Source organism: Hesperophylax consimilis, chromosome 7, assembly GCF_061612785.1.
Source record: "Hesperophylax consimilis isolate HC1 chromosome 7, BYU_Hcon_1.0, whole genome shotgun sequence".
Lineage (NCBI taxonomy): Eukaryota > Metazoa > Arthropoda > Insecta > Trichoptera > Limnephilidae > Hesperophylax > Hesperophylax consimilis.
This window is the reverse complement of record NC_142842.1, coordinates 36,056,440-36,073,214: the sequence shown is the minus strand read 5'-3', so window position 1 is coordinate 36,073,214 and position 16,775 is coordinate 36,056,440. Positions and strand designations below refer to the sequence as shown.

The 16,775-nt window shown below is 32.5% G+C and overlaps 1 pseudogene; it reads right to left on the bottom strand.

Annotated features, from left to right (window-relative positions):
- Nucleotides 1-1,053: 1,053 nt before the first annotated feature.
- On the bottom strand, nucleotides 1,054-1,485 carry LOC149422691 (histone H2A-like; annotated as a pseudogene).
- Between the last annotated feature and the right edge of the window lie 15,290 nt (nucleotides 1,486-16,775).

Genomic DNA, 16,775 nt, shown 5'->3' with positions numbered 1-16,775 from the left:
ACCCTTACGTAGATGGCGATAAGGTTTATTCCCGCTTAACACCATCCGCCTGTTTTGATTTATGCAAGAAAAAAACATGGCCAAAAAGTGCCTTTTATTTTATTTTGTGGATGTTCAGGCATAAATATTTAATTTTTTTTCGATCGTTTTATAAATAACTTAATTTGAAAGATTAAACAGTAAAATCATAACCGAAAATGGGTTCGTAAGTAGGAGATTTTTAACTTTAAAGCAGTTTTTATTGGCCTTATACATTATTTTTTTCTGGGCTTATAAAAAGACTTATCAAAAAAAACTCGATTATTTCAAAGACCAAGATGTATTCTACTCGCAGTATTTAATTAAAGCATCTGAAATATTTCTAGGCGACCAAATTTTCAAACCAAAAACACATGATTTTGCATTACTAAGAATGGCGTTGCCTTAATTTAAAAAAGTAACAGGAGAACATTCTGTTTATAAAACTATTCTTAGCTTGTTTACATTACAAATGCGCTTTCAAAAAACTTGAGTACCAATTTATTAAAGTTCGTAATTTGCAATAGCTAAAATATTATTTGATTTAAGCCAAATAGGTCTCTGGAATATGATTTCTGTTCCTGGAATATCTATTTTGTTCCTGGAATTTATGATAGAAACATGCTCAACAATATTAATTTAATATGATTATTAAAATTAATAATCCACAAACTATCGCTATCATGAAATCAGATTATCCGGGAAAATTTAACTTTGGATGCTTTGAAGGGACATGCGAATTTAGTAAAGCATTATTAAAAGTGAAAACTTTTTATGCTATTAAATATTAAGTTTTAACCAATTTTGAGAAAAAAATATTGGTATGGTTACTAACAAAATTTGTGTACTATTTATTGATTTTTTTTTTTAAACGGGACGTTTTATACAATTATTTATCTACCAAACAGATTTTAAACAATTAATTTTATAAGTTAAAATAAGACACTAACTTCTTCTAACCAAATAATTGGTATATTTTTTTATTATTACTTCACGTAACAGAGTATTTTTTAAATATGATACTGCACAAGAGTCTCAACTGCTCCCAACCGTCTGGAGCCTATTTTGTGTGTAAGGATGAAACAAGTCAGGTGGATGGTATGGCCTGATGGTCGTGGTCGTGGACTTGAGAACTTTAGAACATCCTGGATGTTGGCCACAACAGGAGGGTTCCTGAGCAATGGTCACGCCGGGGAGCAGCTTGTTGAGCTCTTCGCCGTTTCGGATGGCCAACGCAGATGGCGGAGGATTATCCTTGTCTTCTTGCTGTCGCTGGCGGCGTTGTTGTCCAGCTCAAGCACCTCAGCGGCCAGGTGCTCCATGAACACGGCCAGGTAGACGGGGGCACTTGCTCTCACCCTCTCGGCGTAGTTGCCTCTCCTCAGAAGGCTGTGGATACGTCTGAAGGGGAATTGGAGTCCGGTGCGGTTAGAGCGAGACTTTGCCTGCTTTGCCGCGATTTGACATGATAGGGGGGTTGAGTGCTTGCGAACTACATCGATAGCGGAATAGCTTACTCAGTAAGGCGAGTCTGTGAGTCGAACTACAACAAATTGATGTTCTTAGTTAACTATTCTCCCAAAAGGCAGCGTTAAGAAAAGTTAGGATTAGAAATTAGTCTCGCATCTCAAAAAATAACTGATGTGTTCGTGTTTGGATCAATTAAGTAAGCCTTAATTATTTACTCGACCGTTTGGTAGTTTACAAGAATAATTCATTAATTTCTGTCTAGGGTCTCGAGGTAAGAGATATAATTCGTGTTATTCCAATTGTTAAAAGCTTTTAAAAAAGTAACCAGGGGAGAATAAAATAATTCTCCAAAAGAGGTTTATCTTAGATACCTTTATTTATTAAGCTGTTGTGTCATTTTACAAAATAACCTTTCACTCGCGCCCTCGGTTTTTGGAGAGCACTTTTTATTTATTTAGAAAATTTTTATTAAAAAACAAAATTATAAATTACGGGATTAAACCAAATGATGTAGACATGGATATTGTGAATGCGTTATGGTCCGGTCAACTTTAATTTCTAACTAGGCAAGTTTACAAATAAAATAAAATTCATTTTTACTCTGTGTTCAATTGTATTTTATAGTTACTTTACGAAATAATCGATAAAGTAATTAGTTGAAAATGTTTTTATGAAATTGTTTTTTTTTTTTTTAATTCCACAATTTGCGCCTAGTACATTAAATACGCCTACAAAAATAAAGTCAAATTGAAGTGCTGTGTAAACGTAGCTGCGCGACTGAGCGGTATTCCGGAAGGTTCCCGAGGTTAAGCGCAAAATAAAACATTTGTAAAGATTTATGTGGGGGAAGATTTTCAATATTTTCAAGGCATTGTTTATTTTGTAACAGTTGACGATTTTTGCAAATCACAACCGAGTTTGCATTCCGATAACATCAATAATGAATGATTTTTGTCAATTATTACTAAGTTATCTTATAAGTCCGAAGAAACCTACAGAAGCAACAAAACTACTTTTCATCTCTTACGTAGTCTCCCGTCTCGATTACTGCAACGGCATTTTTGTCAGCCTTCCAAAATATCAAATTGACAAACTTCAATTAGTGTTTAATGCAGCAGCACGGCTCATAACCGGGGTTTCTAAATATTCGCACATTCACGAAGGTGTTCTAACCTTCGTAACCTTCACTGCCTCGAGTGCCCTGAAAGAATCTAGTACAAATTGTGCTGGATGGTGTTTAAATCCATCAATGAAACCCCACCCTACATCTCTGAACTATGCGTCCCGGAAAACACTGGTCTGAGGCAGTCAAATAGATCAGCAACATCATCAGCTGTAAGCAGACTTATATAACTTAAACGCAAGCCAAATACTATGTTTGGAGATCGCGCTTTTGGAGCATCTGAGCCGAAGGATTGGAATAAACTCCCTCCAGAACTAAGATCCATGGCAAGTCCAACAGAATTCAGGTCCAAAGTAAAAACTTACCTTTTTACCCTTAAATTAAATATACCATTCCTGAGAGAAAGTCCATTTATATGAGATTTTCCAATTATGTCCTAAATCCTGTATCTAAATTTCGCAAATTTTCAATTAGTAAATGTTAATTTAGTATTAATCTCAAGTGACCAGGTAAGTATGGTACTGTATATTATCTCCCTATATAGTTAGTAATAACATCATTGTAGAAATGTATTATGTATTTGTACAGCACCCTTGAGGTGATTTTGCACAAAAACGGCGCTATACAAAACTAATTAATATTATTTATTGATATGATTGGAGGGTTTCAAAAATCATAACACTGACAAATCAGAAATTCTTTCAAATCAAAATTATAAATTAAAAAAGGTTTTTTAGTATTTTATTTTTACTGTAATTTAAAGAATTTGAGTTACGTTTTACAGAAAATAGGAACAACTCTTGTGCCTGATAAAAAAGCCACGATTATTACTGTGGTTTTACATTATAATATGCCATGCATAAAATAAAATATTCTTTTTTATATTTAATTTTATTTATTTGTTCTGATTGGTTGATTCAGAAGTGAGTAATTGTAATTGTTTGTAATTTTTTATGGCTTGGTAACTGTAATGGTGTTGTTTTAAAATTAGGTGAAATATATCATTAGTTTGTAGAATTTTTGATATTCTTGAATTCCCATGAATTCCTGCAGTATGGCTCTCGACGAACTGGAACTGTACGCAGAGTGAAAATTTCCTCCAAAACAATATGATATTTTGCAAACAGAGCATAAAGCATGTGAATATATGACTCCAATTCACGACAACACAACAATTGCCACGACGACACGAATACGAATGTGTACTGACTTGCGAAAATTTACATTGTAACAAAAATTATCTTTTTCTTTCCAATGTGGGTTAGGCTGTTTTTTAAGGAAGGAAATGGATAGTAGGTGTGATAGTATATGATAAGAAAAATTGTAGGTATTATCCCAAACTGTTTCAATACTAAACAGAGACTTTTTAGTTCCAATTGAATACATCCCTTTATTTTTTGTCAAAATTTACAAGCATACTTTTTTATACGCACGGACACTAGTTAAGTAGCTACCAACCAAATAAAACCAATTTGGATTCATTCCAGATTAAGTTTCGCATATGTATTGAATGGCATGGCTTAACCAATCAATTTGTATTCACAAGATTCAACTTTGGACGATTACGACAAGTAACACAACGGGCCTTCAAGACCCTTCTGCAGAATTCTGCCGTATTGAATTGGCGGATTAACTGCCATTGAGCGGAATTAATAACACTTAATGCTGTAAGGAACGAACCAATAATAATAAATTATCAACATTGTTTTGTATCGCTGTGGAAAATGGATTTATTCTACAATTTTTATTTTTGTTATTTGAATTAATTTTATTTCAGAACTACACCGTATATAGTCGACAAATTTAATACAAATTTTCGTTGCCTTAATAACTTTCATGGATTTGTTTATTTGATTAGACTGTAAATTAAAAACAAAACAAAAATATTTTGTGCAGTATTATTTTTTTTAATGTGAAACCGCATAAGAGTCTCAACTGCTCCGTCTGGAGCCAGTGAGACCATGGCATTCCCAAATGAAATAATTAGAATATATAAAAATAATGAGTATTGCTAATTTATTATTAATCTATCATTGAAGAAGAAGAAGATATTACTAACAAATTTTAACGAAACATGAAACAGAACAAGAAAAAGTTATCTTTTTTTTTATTTAATATTTTATGTCTATTTTTTTTAAAGAAAGACAAACATCCCGGGTTACGGATAGCCTGATTATATTTGAAAATCTCCTAGTACCACCACACTAAGCGGAAAATATTGCTTGTGTTGCGATAAACGACTTAGCCAGCCGAGGAATTGAACACATTACGCCTGGCTGGGACCCAAACGCAATGTCAACTCAGCCACCGACCGGTCAACCGTTTTTTGTGTCTTGTTTTCTGTGTCCTGACAAAGTTATCTTTTTTATTTTCTGTGTCTCACTACAAATAGAATATAAATAATCTCCTCAAATAATTAGTAATCCGGTTAAAAACGGATTGCAGGCCTTTAAAGAATGAATTAACAAGTTTACTGATAAAATTTTAGTAAACTTCTTGTTCATTATTGTGACGTCGGAACACGTGCAAAAGGGGGCGATCCGTCTGATAGACAATCCGTAGTTAACAGGCCAATTGTCAATTCTAATACACAGAAAAAATGTAGGAATTCTGAGTCTGTTCTACAGGTATTTTAATTGAGCTAGCAGCATTGATTCCCAGTGCTCTAGTGAAACTCGACGGGCACGAGCGTAACACCCGTTTTCAGTTGAAGTTAGATTATTTTTTTGTATTTCTTGGGCATTAACTATGTAACAATTTCTAAAAAAAATTGTTTCATTGAGATTTATTTTCCAATGTACATTTGAAAATAAATCAAACTAAAACAAAGAAGTTTGATTAAGGCGATGCCATACGTATTAATGCAAAATCATGTGTTTTTGGTTAGAAAATTTGGTCGCCTAGAAATATTTCAGATGCTTTCATTAAATACTGCGAGTAGAATACATCTTGGCCTTTGAAATAATCGAGTATTTTTTTAGATAAATCTTTTTATAAGCCCAGAAAAAAATAATATATAAGGCCTATGAAAACTGCTTTAAAGTTCAAAATCTCCTACTTACGAACCCATTTTCAATTATGATTTTATTGTATAATGTGGCAAATTAACTTAATTATAAAATGATCGAAAAAAAAATTAAATATTTATGTCTGAACATCCATAAAATAAAATAAAAGGCACTTTTTGGCCGTGTTTTTTTCGTGCATAAATCAAAACAGGCGGATGGTGTTAGACGGGAATTTAAACCTTATCGCCATCTACGTAAGGGACGTTATTGATAGCGGCTCGAATTAAAATATTACACGACGTAGTGCATCGCCTTAATTAGAAGGGATCGTTTATGCGATTGTTTTTGTGTAAACGCCGGTTTTGCCGTCGTGTGTCGAATGTGGCATATCCGAGATGTAGGACTAACTTACCATTAGCAATGCCTCTCGGAAGAATGATATTCCTTCTAAACTCACTAGCCTCTGACATCGAAATTTTCCACCTGAGCATTAATAAATTTAAATCGCTAATTAGGCAATTATGATTGTATATTTGTATAATGTATCTTTGTAATTGGAATTCTGTATGTACGCATTTAAAATATTAATATAAACAAAAATAAAATAAATATTTTCAACACCCGCATTAATAAATCTTTTTCTAGAGCCCATACCTTAACCCGCCTTGCAACGCTGCCCAACTGGGTGGTGACATAGTTCTCGTGCCTTTAGACTACTATACAAGGGAGCTCTTCAGTTGTCACATGAACATGAAAAAGTTCTTAACTTTATATCTTCAGGTTTTGGTCAAGAAAAATCGGAAGAATTTTATGGTGGAACTTTATACAAATCACGCCCTACAAAATAGATCGAAACACTTTTCCTTAAGTCCTACAGCCGATCTTTATGCTAGCTCCGACCTACCTTTCAACGTTAAACAACGTGAGAGGAATGGTGAATTTCATCAAATAAACGTTGCGAACAAAATCAACTTCAACATTTCACGAGCTTTATTATTAAATAAGAAGTTTTGATACGAGTTCTGAAAATAGTTGTTACAAAAAAATTAAAATATTTTATTATAATAGTTAGAGGTACACGCATTAGAAAAGCACACGAGATATGAGGTTCATATTTTTGAAAATCTTATCTTGTGCAGGAGTTAAATTGTAAAATGACGAATACAAGATCTCTCATATGTTTCATTTATTAATTTTGAGAACCGGACAGGTTTTAATGCTAGAAAAAAGTTGCGGATATATTTATTCATCGATCAAGAAGAGAGCTAAAAGAAAACTACAAAGCACCAACCTCTGAAAAACGACCGCGAAAACAAAACTTCGAACAAGGACAGATTAATTTATTTCATTATTTATTAATCCGTCTACTCTTAGGTATTTTTTAAATAAACTTTTAAAAACGGAATCAATTGTTTTCATAAACGTTTCAAATGTTAGAATTATCCTAAACCTAGGTTTAAAAGTTAGGTACCAAACTGAAGTTACTTGAAGCAGAATGAAACTGGTCTGACTTTAAATTTAAAAAATATATATTGAGAAGCGGGATATGAATTTCGCTTTCCTCCGCTGACTGAATAATTTCATCTGACCTGAGATATTGAGTCATACCTGTCCTGTAACATAAATGCCCAAATTGTTTAGAAAAAATACGCCTATTCAATAAATATATTAACATATTTTTAATAAGATATAATTTACTTAGTAAATATATGTGGAATGGTATTTACGCCGGGTGTCTATATATTATGATATTTGAACACTACTCTTCCATGAAAGCATAAGTTTGCTTAGAAAAGGAGTGTACAGTAAATTATTGTAGTTATCTATAAGTAATTAATAATATGATAAGTACATGTATCATGTGCTGTAGTAAGACCATTGCAGTGAGAAAGTAAAACATTTTTTTTATTTTTATATATATATAAATTACAAACAATACAAACAAAATGAACCTTTGTCTGTCCAACTGGGAAGGATTCCCGTTTCAGGACAGCCAAATTGTGTATTTAGTACATAATATTCTTACACTGGAATGGCGATGCTGTCAAAACAAATTTTGAGAACATTGTTGATTGCATTCGAAGTGACAAGATGGTTTCTTTTTCCTTGAAAGAATCGCAAAGATGTAATTTATTACCAGGGTCAATTTGAATAACATTAGTAATTGCATTCAGAACAGATGAATGGTTTCTTTCGGGATATCACAAGTCTGAGATTCTTTCCAGGGCATTTCGGAGAACATTTACAATTGTATAGTTAGAATTTTCACATTTATAAATTATAAATATTATTATATAACATGTTTGGTAAATGTCATATAAGTATAAGCAGCGAAAACGAGAATAAAATAATGTTATTGGTAATAAAACAAGATATTATGTACGAGTATCTATTTGGAGAAGATATTGTCACTTATGGAAAATGAGCGAGATATTGGATAGTTTTTTGATAAGATTTTCCTTAAAATATTTTTTTTGTTGTGTTCAATGTTTGAGTTTTGTCATTAATGCTTCTAGTTTGTTCCAGTAGTCGATTGAAGAAAGTTCTTCCTTGGTAAGTGTAGTAATTTTATGCAAACGAAATATCTAATTTTGGGCATGAAAAGATATATTTAAGTCGAGTACTGTTTTCAGTTAAATATTGGTACTTGTTTATTTTATGATTTTTTATGTACGGATCTTTAAATGAAGGTTCTTGAATTTTTTCGAATACCTAGCGTCGTGAATTCAATTCCTCGGCTGGCTCAAGTCCTCCCTCACGACCCGAACAACATTTTTCATTTAATGTGGTGTAGTAAGAGATTTTCCAATTATCTTCAGGTTATTCGTAACTCAGGAATGTTTGTCTTTCTTTAAAAAATAAATTAAGCGTTTGCCATAATTTAAACACATACTTTTGTTTTAAATCACTTTTTTGAGTAAACCACTTTATTTGACCGGTCGGTGGCTGAGTTGACATCGCATTTGGGTCTCACCCAGGCGTAGTGTGTTCAATTCCTCGGCTGGCGAAGTCCTCCATCACAACAAAAGCAACATTTTCCGCTTTCTGTGGTGGTAGTATGAGATTTTCAAACGAGCGGCGAAATATGCACCGAAGCTGGGAAGTCGCTCGATTCTACCAGGCGTAAATGTACCATATATAAAGCAGCAATGTTGAGGTACCTAGTCAGTCTTTAAGAGTCAGTTTTACAAGTGAGAGAGTCCAGTTCGTCAGTGATGAACACCAGCTGCAAGTCCGGATTCCATCGACGCGGTGTCGAGACACCGTCGACACACGAAGCCATCGCCGTGATCGTAGACCATTATGATGCACATCATCGTCAGCAACAACTGTGACTACTCGGGCTACTCTATTTGGACTCTGTAATTCGACTACCTCAATAAAACCGCATGCTGGGATACCACACACATTTTCATTCGCCTCCTTACTAGATCCCAGAAAACCAATTCTTTAGAACTTTGTAACCATTCGAAAAGATGGCTGCCTAAAATAAGATCGACTAAAATGACGTAGGTATAATAATAAGGTCCTGATGGTCGAGTAGCTTGATGCGCTGTCCCATCAAGACAGAGATCCTGGGTTCGATTCCCAGTTGAGACCGTTACCTATGTATTTTTCTGTGTCTTGTTATGTTTCATGTTTCTTTTAGATATATAAGTATTATCTTTTTTACAATGATAAATTATGCTGTGTTTATATTGTAATATTTTAAATAACGTTCTGCCAAAAATTATTATGTTTATTATCACTTTAAAATCATTCCCGGGAAAGCACTTATAGTGAAGAGATAGCAACATCCCAAAAGAATAAAATTAAGTAATTTTGCTAATACTGAATAGATATTATTTTCTGACGGATTCAGTTTCTCTTTTTAAAAAATGAATAATGGACAGCAACAGCGTTTTTTATATTACACGATTATTTCCTTCTATTTAACAAAATTGCTATTTCGACAATGCTTTCATGTAAGTACTTATAATTTCTAGGAGTTCTTAACAAAGCAACTTAGGGATTAATTTGTGTTTTGTACCGGAATTTAAAATTTAATTTAAATTTTTTATATCGCTTGCATAGATAAGAAAAGAATACTTTGAAATCATTGATGAAAGAAGTCTGTTATCATATAAAAGATGCATAAAAAAATATTTTTTACCCATGCAAGAATCAAAAGATAAGTAATTAAGCATACTATATTCACTTACTGTATTTTATGATAGTGTTAATTAAATCACCGTAACCTTTTTTATTTGAAAAAACGACAGATTATTATATTGTTGGTTTATAGATGTAGATGTGTAATTTACCTGAGAAATTAATTATAGTTTTCATTACTATACTAACACATTATAAATTTAATAACTATACAGTACAGCTAATACATTTCATTTAAAATTACAACAAGAGTTACCCCATAATACATGTACTTTGTTTTATTTGGGATAATACATTGTTAACACATATTTTACATTTATTTTCGTTGCAATTGAAGATATTTATTTTTTCAGAGTAAAGTGACATTTATACCTATGTTAATGTTACATGTTGTGCCGTATGCTTTTTAATAAATTAATCAATAAAAATTAGTAGCACAAAATAAAATTTTGTTTTATTTACCTTTAAAAAAGTTCTAACATCTATTGTGCAGACAGCTAAAAATGAATATAAAAATTCATTTACCCGCTGTTCATCACAATTTCAACCCTTTTCAGAGAGAACGACGTTATTTTAATCGGGGTCCTCTAAAAATACGCAGTCGGCTATCGATCAAGGCTCCATTATACAAATTGACCTCTACGGAAATCTATTTAGAGGCAGTTGCTGAAGGGGTTGCGTTATCTGCTCTGTGTCAAGCCACCCCCAGCCGGGTGTATCTATTCTATTATAAAACTGTAAGCGTGTTTCGGTGCAAATTTCTCTTTGTGTTATGTGTATGTTATCTTAAAACAATCTCGCTTTGTTAAGTTCTATATTTAGAATATTCTCGAACAGTGGACATGAAACACTGCCTTACCTTTGATCAAATCTGGTTTTATGGGGAAATGCGCATTTACGTTCTTTTATAAATAAAGTGGTTTGTGTTACTTGAAAAACCTGCATCTTGTACAATGTTTAAAAAGCAAAAAACATGTATTTTTAATAATAAAATTTATTTTCATTTATTTATATTTGTGATTCATATAATACTAACAGGCAATGGAGTGTAGGCAGACATCTTCAGATGTAAAGTTCTCATATAACTTTGTAAACGTGATCGGCTTGAAATATGAAGTAGAATTAAGTTTAAAGTACTTGTGTGCTTCAGAGTGCTTGTAATACAAAATTTAATAGGTACACCATGATGAGAAAATGATTATAATGTTGGTTGTTCTTATTCGAAGATACAGATACAGTCAAATATGACCAAAGGAGATAGGGTCCCATTGGCTCAGTTGGTAGAGCGGCCTTCCGGCAAGACGATGATTCTAGGTTTATGTCCTAGATGTGACCGTATCTTTTTCTATTTTTTCTGTGTCAAATTTTCGTTAATATTATCTTCAATAATTAAATATTACAATTTGAGGATTTACTTATTAAGTTGTTTCAAAAAAGTTACTTTGTTTTACTTACTCTACTTCTGACGACCACATTTTTAAACCTGTAGAATACTTATCCGATTATACGGAATTACAAAGCTATGATGATAATATCTTGAATAATGTAAATCAAAGATATTGCCCACTTATCTACGTGCCACTCGATTATGTTTACTAGAAATAAAAATATAATAATCTATTCTTACAACTTGAACAACTAAAAATCTTGCGATACTAGGTTTCTTATCAAAGAATACATATAGTTTTCAAAAGTGCCAGGACTCGTGATATATTGTTTTGTTCATTGGTCAGGAGTCCGCTTGAGTGTGCATTCCCCTACGAAATATTACCTTACCCGATTACCTGTCTGATAGTTTGGATTACCTATCTGAATAAGAATGGCAAAATTTTATCAATAACCCGTCACTCTATTAGGACAGCCTGTGCAGTGTACATGTTAAGTGACCCTCAGCTTATATATAATATCGAGTCTGTTACGACAACCAGAAAAGTTTACATGTGCTTAAAAGACCTGTTTCAAAAGACTAGGCGTAAGTTAAAAAAACATTAAATGCAATCCATCTCAAAAATTAACTCGCATGCAATGTGCGACCACGCAATTTTTTTAAAAGTATACGAAACAATTTATTAATTAACTTTAAAAAAACACGTATCATTTTCAGATATATTGTTTTAATATATATATATATATATATTATTTTAAAACTACTTTCACAAATTTTTTTATTTAACGTTAAAATTCATTATTATTTTTATTCGTTAGTTAAGATTAAGAACCGTTCTTATCCCATGCAAAATTACTAGGATATTGCATGGACGTACATAATAGGTACTTTAACCGTGTATAATTTAATAAACTTTTATCATATGTGTAAATAAACAAATAAATAAAAAATAGGTCCGTTTCACGGGTTTAATTTTCTGTACACACATGTGTTGTGGCAATAATGGTACAATCAGATAACGTATAGCAAATATTTACCAACAGTTGTAATTAGTTAATCTATGAATGTATATTATTTTAGGAAAAAAGCATGAATCGTAATTTTTTATTTTCGTTGAATTTCCTAAGAAGAATAAAAACGAAGTGAGCTTTAACGAAATAATAATCTCGATGAATTAATCTGGCGATTAATAAAAAACATTAAAAATTAATACGCAGCTTAATTTAAAGCGCCTTAATCCACCAATTAAAAAGCAACATTGACATCCTCAATTATAAAAGTACCAGGGGAGCACAAGGGCAACGAGGTATCTACATCACGCCACAGGTAATCGGGCAAATATCTCTGGAAACAGAGGCGAGCGCGGACAACCCACACCCCCGCTTCTTTATGCTTGCCTGGCAGCCTGGTAGCTTTATGATGGAAAAACACGAAGTCTTTAAAAGTCGACTCACGTTGCGGTGGTGGTCTTTCCATTATGTTTTTAAGCTTCCAACACGCCCGCCAGCTTACGAAGAAGCTGGAAAAGAAAGCGACCTCTAGCAATTTGTATCTAAAATACTAAACTCATACATCATAACAAATTGGATTTGAATGACAAGCTATGAAATTGACTTCGTTGTTTTGTTTTATACGCTAGTCTAACGGTCAAAATGTAACGACATAAAAGGAAGTATAAAAGAAAAACTAAGTAATGAACCATAAAACCGCTAGTTTTTACGTTACGATAATTGAACGTGTGGCAATGGCGTTAAAAGCAACGAACTTCCAAAAACAAAAGCAATAAATAATCATGAAAAAATTTGTCAACGGTTATTATTGGAATATAACACGACATGGAACTATTATCGTTAGATTCGTTATGGTTTTTTTATGTGGTTTCACAAAATTTATTTGTAGATACGCAAATTATTACGCGTTAGAAACGAATTATTTTTGGCACTTAAGCTTTCTTACCATAAATATGCAAAGCATTTTGTGAAATAAGTAGACTGAAAAAATATTTCTTATTCTTTGATGTTATCTGCCGAATATGAAACACTACAATATATATCGTTAAGCCTTATTTTCTATTCGCCATTTTTAGAGAAATTGGTCTATACATAACTACAAAGAAATGAAAAACAGTACCTACATTATAATGCAAATAAAATACTTAGCGATTCTTCTTTTAGTAAACGATGTTTTATGCAGTTAACTATATTTGATATTTCAGGTCACGCGCCGCTAGAAATATCCTAAAATTGAAAAAAAGGCAAATACTTTGCCGAAGAAAATATGAGATTTTTTATTGAATTTGTTATGTAAAATACGAACTCTACGGTTACGAATATCTCGTATTTGCCTTTTTGTTAAGTGATTATGGTGGTTGTAGTCTAATTCAATATTTAGGTCCTGACCACAGAAAACGCGATTAGGATTTGCAATCCCGCATCCCGCAATCCTGCGAGAATTCAACAATATTTGATCTCGTGGATTTGTGAGATTTCCGTGTGCGGGATTGAGAAAAATAGGTACTAAATTTTACATCAAAAACATCAGAGAGGGAACGTTTTGTGCACAAAATTCCATTCACATATGAGTGACAGGGCTATCCGTAGTCTATGTTTTTCACGATCTTATTTTTTAAATTAGAGTAGTCTTAAAATAATTAATACGTTACGTATTCAATGTCATTTTATAATATTACTGGTACTTTTATATATTAGACCAAATTTTGGAATTACGTTGCTTTTTTGGTGTTTTTTAACGTGAGTTATATTTCTTCATGTGGTGTTGGGCCAGTAATAAAACAATTCACTGTAAAAAGGTACTGCGGTGAAAATGATTGTAAGTTAAATAATATACATTCATGTATCAACGTTAAGTGCACATAGAACGCCACGAGGAAAATAATTCGACAATAATATCGGATGCTGTGTGAAGGGTATTTTTAAAGGAAGGAAGCTGAGGAAGTTCTGGGAAGGAAAGCGGCATGTGGTGTAGGTAGGAATTTAACGGTTCAGTGCGTCCAGGAGTTAATAAATTAATTCTTTCCGCTGCGATAGTCGTTGGAATCGAAAGAGTCCGCTACGCAGCTTGTGGACAGGCGCAACCACAACCAAGGTATGGACAAACATCAACCCATGAAACCGGGCACCTCTACTAAGTCACTAAACGTACCGAACGACTTGGTGTAAGCAATGGCAGAAGTTTTGGTTATCTAATGAATAGTGCGGAGGTACCCACGACTGCCAAATTATGAATTGTGTCGAAAATGAACTAAAAATTATCTAAAAATGTATGAAATTGTATCCAGGTCGGAATTCAAAACTAGGACCTCTGGGCTGGATGACTTCTGAAAAGTTGTCGGATTTTGCCATTCGAAGGAATTATCAAATCAACTGAGAGTAAAATAGCACACGTTAAAGCCATAACCTGGCATAAAATAATAAAATAAAAATTATAATATTTTAAATGAAAACAAACAACTTTATGAAAATGAAATAAAATAATCATGACGCCACAAAGTAATTTTGTAATTATTGAGGAAATTATATTTTGTTTACTTGTATAAATGTATAATAATATAATAGTAATAAAATGTAACTCGTACCACGCTGTGTATTTAATTTCGAAGATTTCTCGGCATTCTGTGTATCGTTAAAACCACTTTATTCCGCAAATTAACGTGTTTATGAGATGCTAAAGCTCTCGCAAACCAAGAACGTTCTAGCCAAAATGTAAATTGTGAATGTTAGAGATGTTACATAAACTAAAATACAATAAAAATATATAAATTTGTTTTAGGCCATTTTAATTTTAATTACACTCTATCGATTTCGGAAGCACCCTTCCTTCGTCAGGATAATATTAAAACTAAACTATGATAAAAATATTTCTAAAAAAAATAAAATAATAATTTAAGTGGGAGGATAACAATGGGGGAGGGGTAATTGCGGGAATTCCGGCAATAACAGAGCGGTTTACTGGAAATATATCTAGAATGGGACTAAACGATAAATTAATTAGGTTATTCTATAAGTAAATATTATAAAATCCCTAAATAATACTAGCGTTATATATTAGCATTATATTAATCTATATTAGCACCCTGCGAGTATACATTTAGGCACAATCAAGTTTTGAAAATAATTCACCAAAGTTTGGTAATTAAACGTAACTTGATTGACTGCCGTAATATAATACCATTTTATGAATACGAACCAAATTCATTTTTAGAAAACGAATTTTATAAAATATATTATTATAAAACATTACAGACAGACCGAATTAACAGACCGAACAGTCATAATAGACCCGATATAGTTTTACATGATAAAATTAAAAAAAATAACTTATATCATTGATGTCGCTATTACAAATTCATGTAATATTCAAAAATCTGTTAATGAAAAAAAAAGCAAATACACAAATTGAGGAAATAAGAGAAAAAGAATTTGGCATTCTCAGACTATAAAAATATTACCATTCGCTATTTCGGCTATTGACATTATACATATCTCTCTCATTTAAAATTTAGGCGTATTAGATCGATCAAAAACTTTAAACATAAAAAAGCAAAAATCAGTCATTTTAAATACATGTAGGATAACGAAAGATTTTTTAAATATTTATATCGAGTTATCAGTAGGATTCATAGGCCCTGTTAGCAGTTCTACCAAGCGAACCCTCTGATATGAAAATATCTGGAGTCGGTGAATTATTTTCCCATTTGATCTCTGGTGAGTTAACGTGTTGTTCTTGTATTGTTTTATATTTATTTTGCTTATATAATGCACTTGCATAATGTGGATTGACTAGATGATCATTTGTCGAAAAGCGTGTGGAAGGGTTTAGTTTTTCCTATGGGGAAGATTTAAACCGGACATAAAATCGGAAAAGTTTAGGATAGAGAGATTTTTTTGATTTCAAGTGCTTCTAAGTTATCTAATTTTTTGCTTTTATTATTACGGTGAAGAATTCTAACTCCTGTGTCCCTATTAAAAGTATGATTGGCAAACTCTGAAAAATTGATGCTATTTAAACATCTTAAATGTTCCGTGATTCTAATATTTATATTTCTGGTTGTCTTACCTATGTAGAACGATGAACAAAATTGCAAGATAGTTGGTAAATGCCTGAGTGGCTCAATTTATGATCTTTATCTTCAGTGTTTTTTAATAATTTACCTAAGGTGTTTAACTAAATTTTATTGTAAATTATGGCGAGCCACAAAGTTAATGCTTATTACAAATATGTAAACTAAAATACATTAAAAACAATGTTTTTCATAATGCCCAATAAGGGTAAGACAATGGTAAATATAAACATTTAAAGAAATTACTTCAGCTGACACATATGTGTATGCTATATTTGGTGACCAAATCTAAATAGCCTTGGGTAATAACCCCACCTTACTCTTCTTCATCTCCTTCCACTCGCCATTACCTTTAGCCGCATAACAAACCCAAATCGGGGATGTCATAGGCCCATTGACAACTATCTACGGGTCAGGAGGGATGTGCGCATTGCTACACATTTCTTTAAACTGATTCGTGGATGGTTTGAAAACTCGGTCATCATGGAGAGCATTCATTTCTATGTTCCCGATGGTTATCTCCGTCATCGACAACAT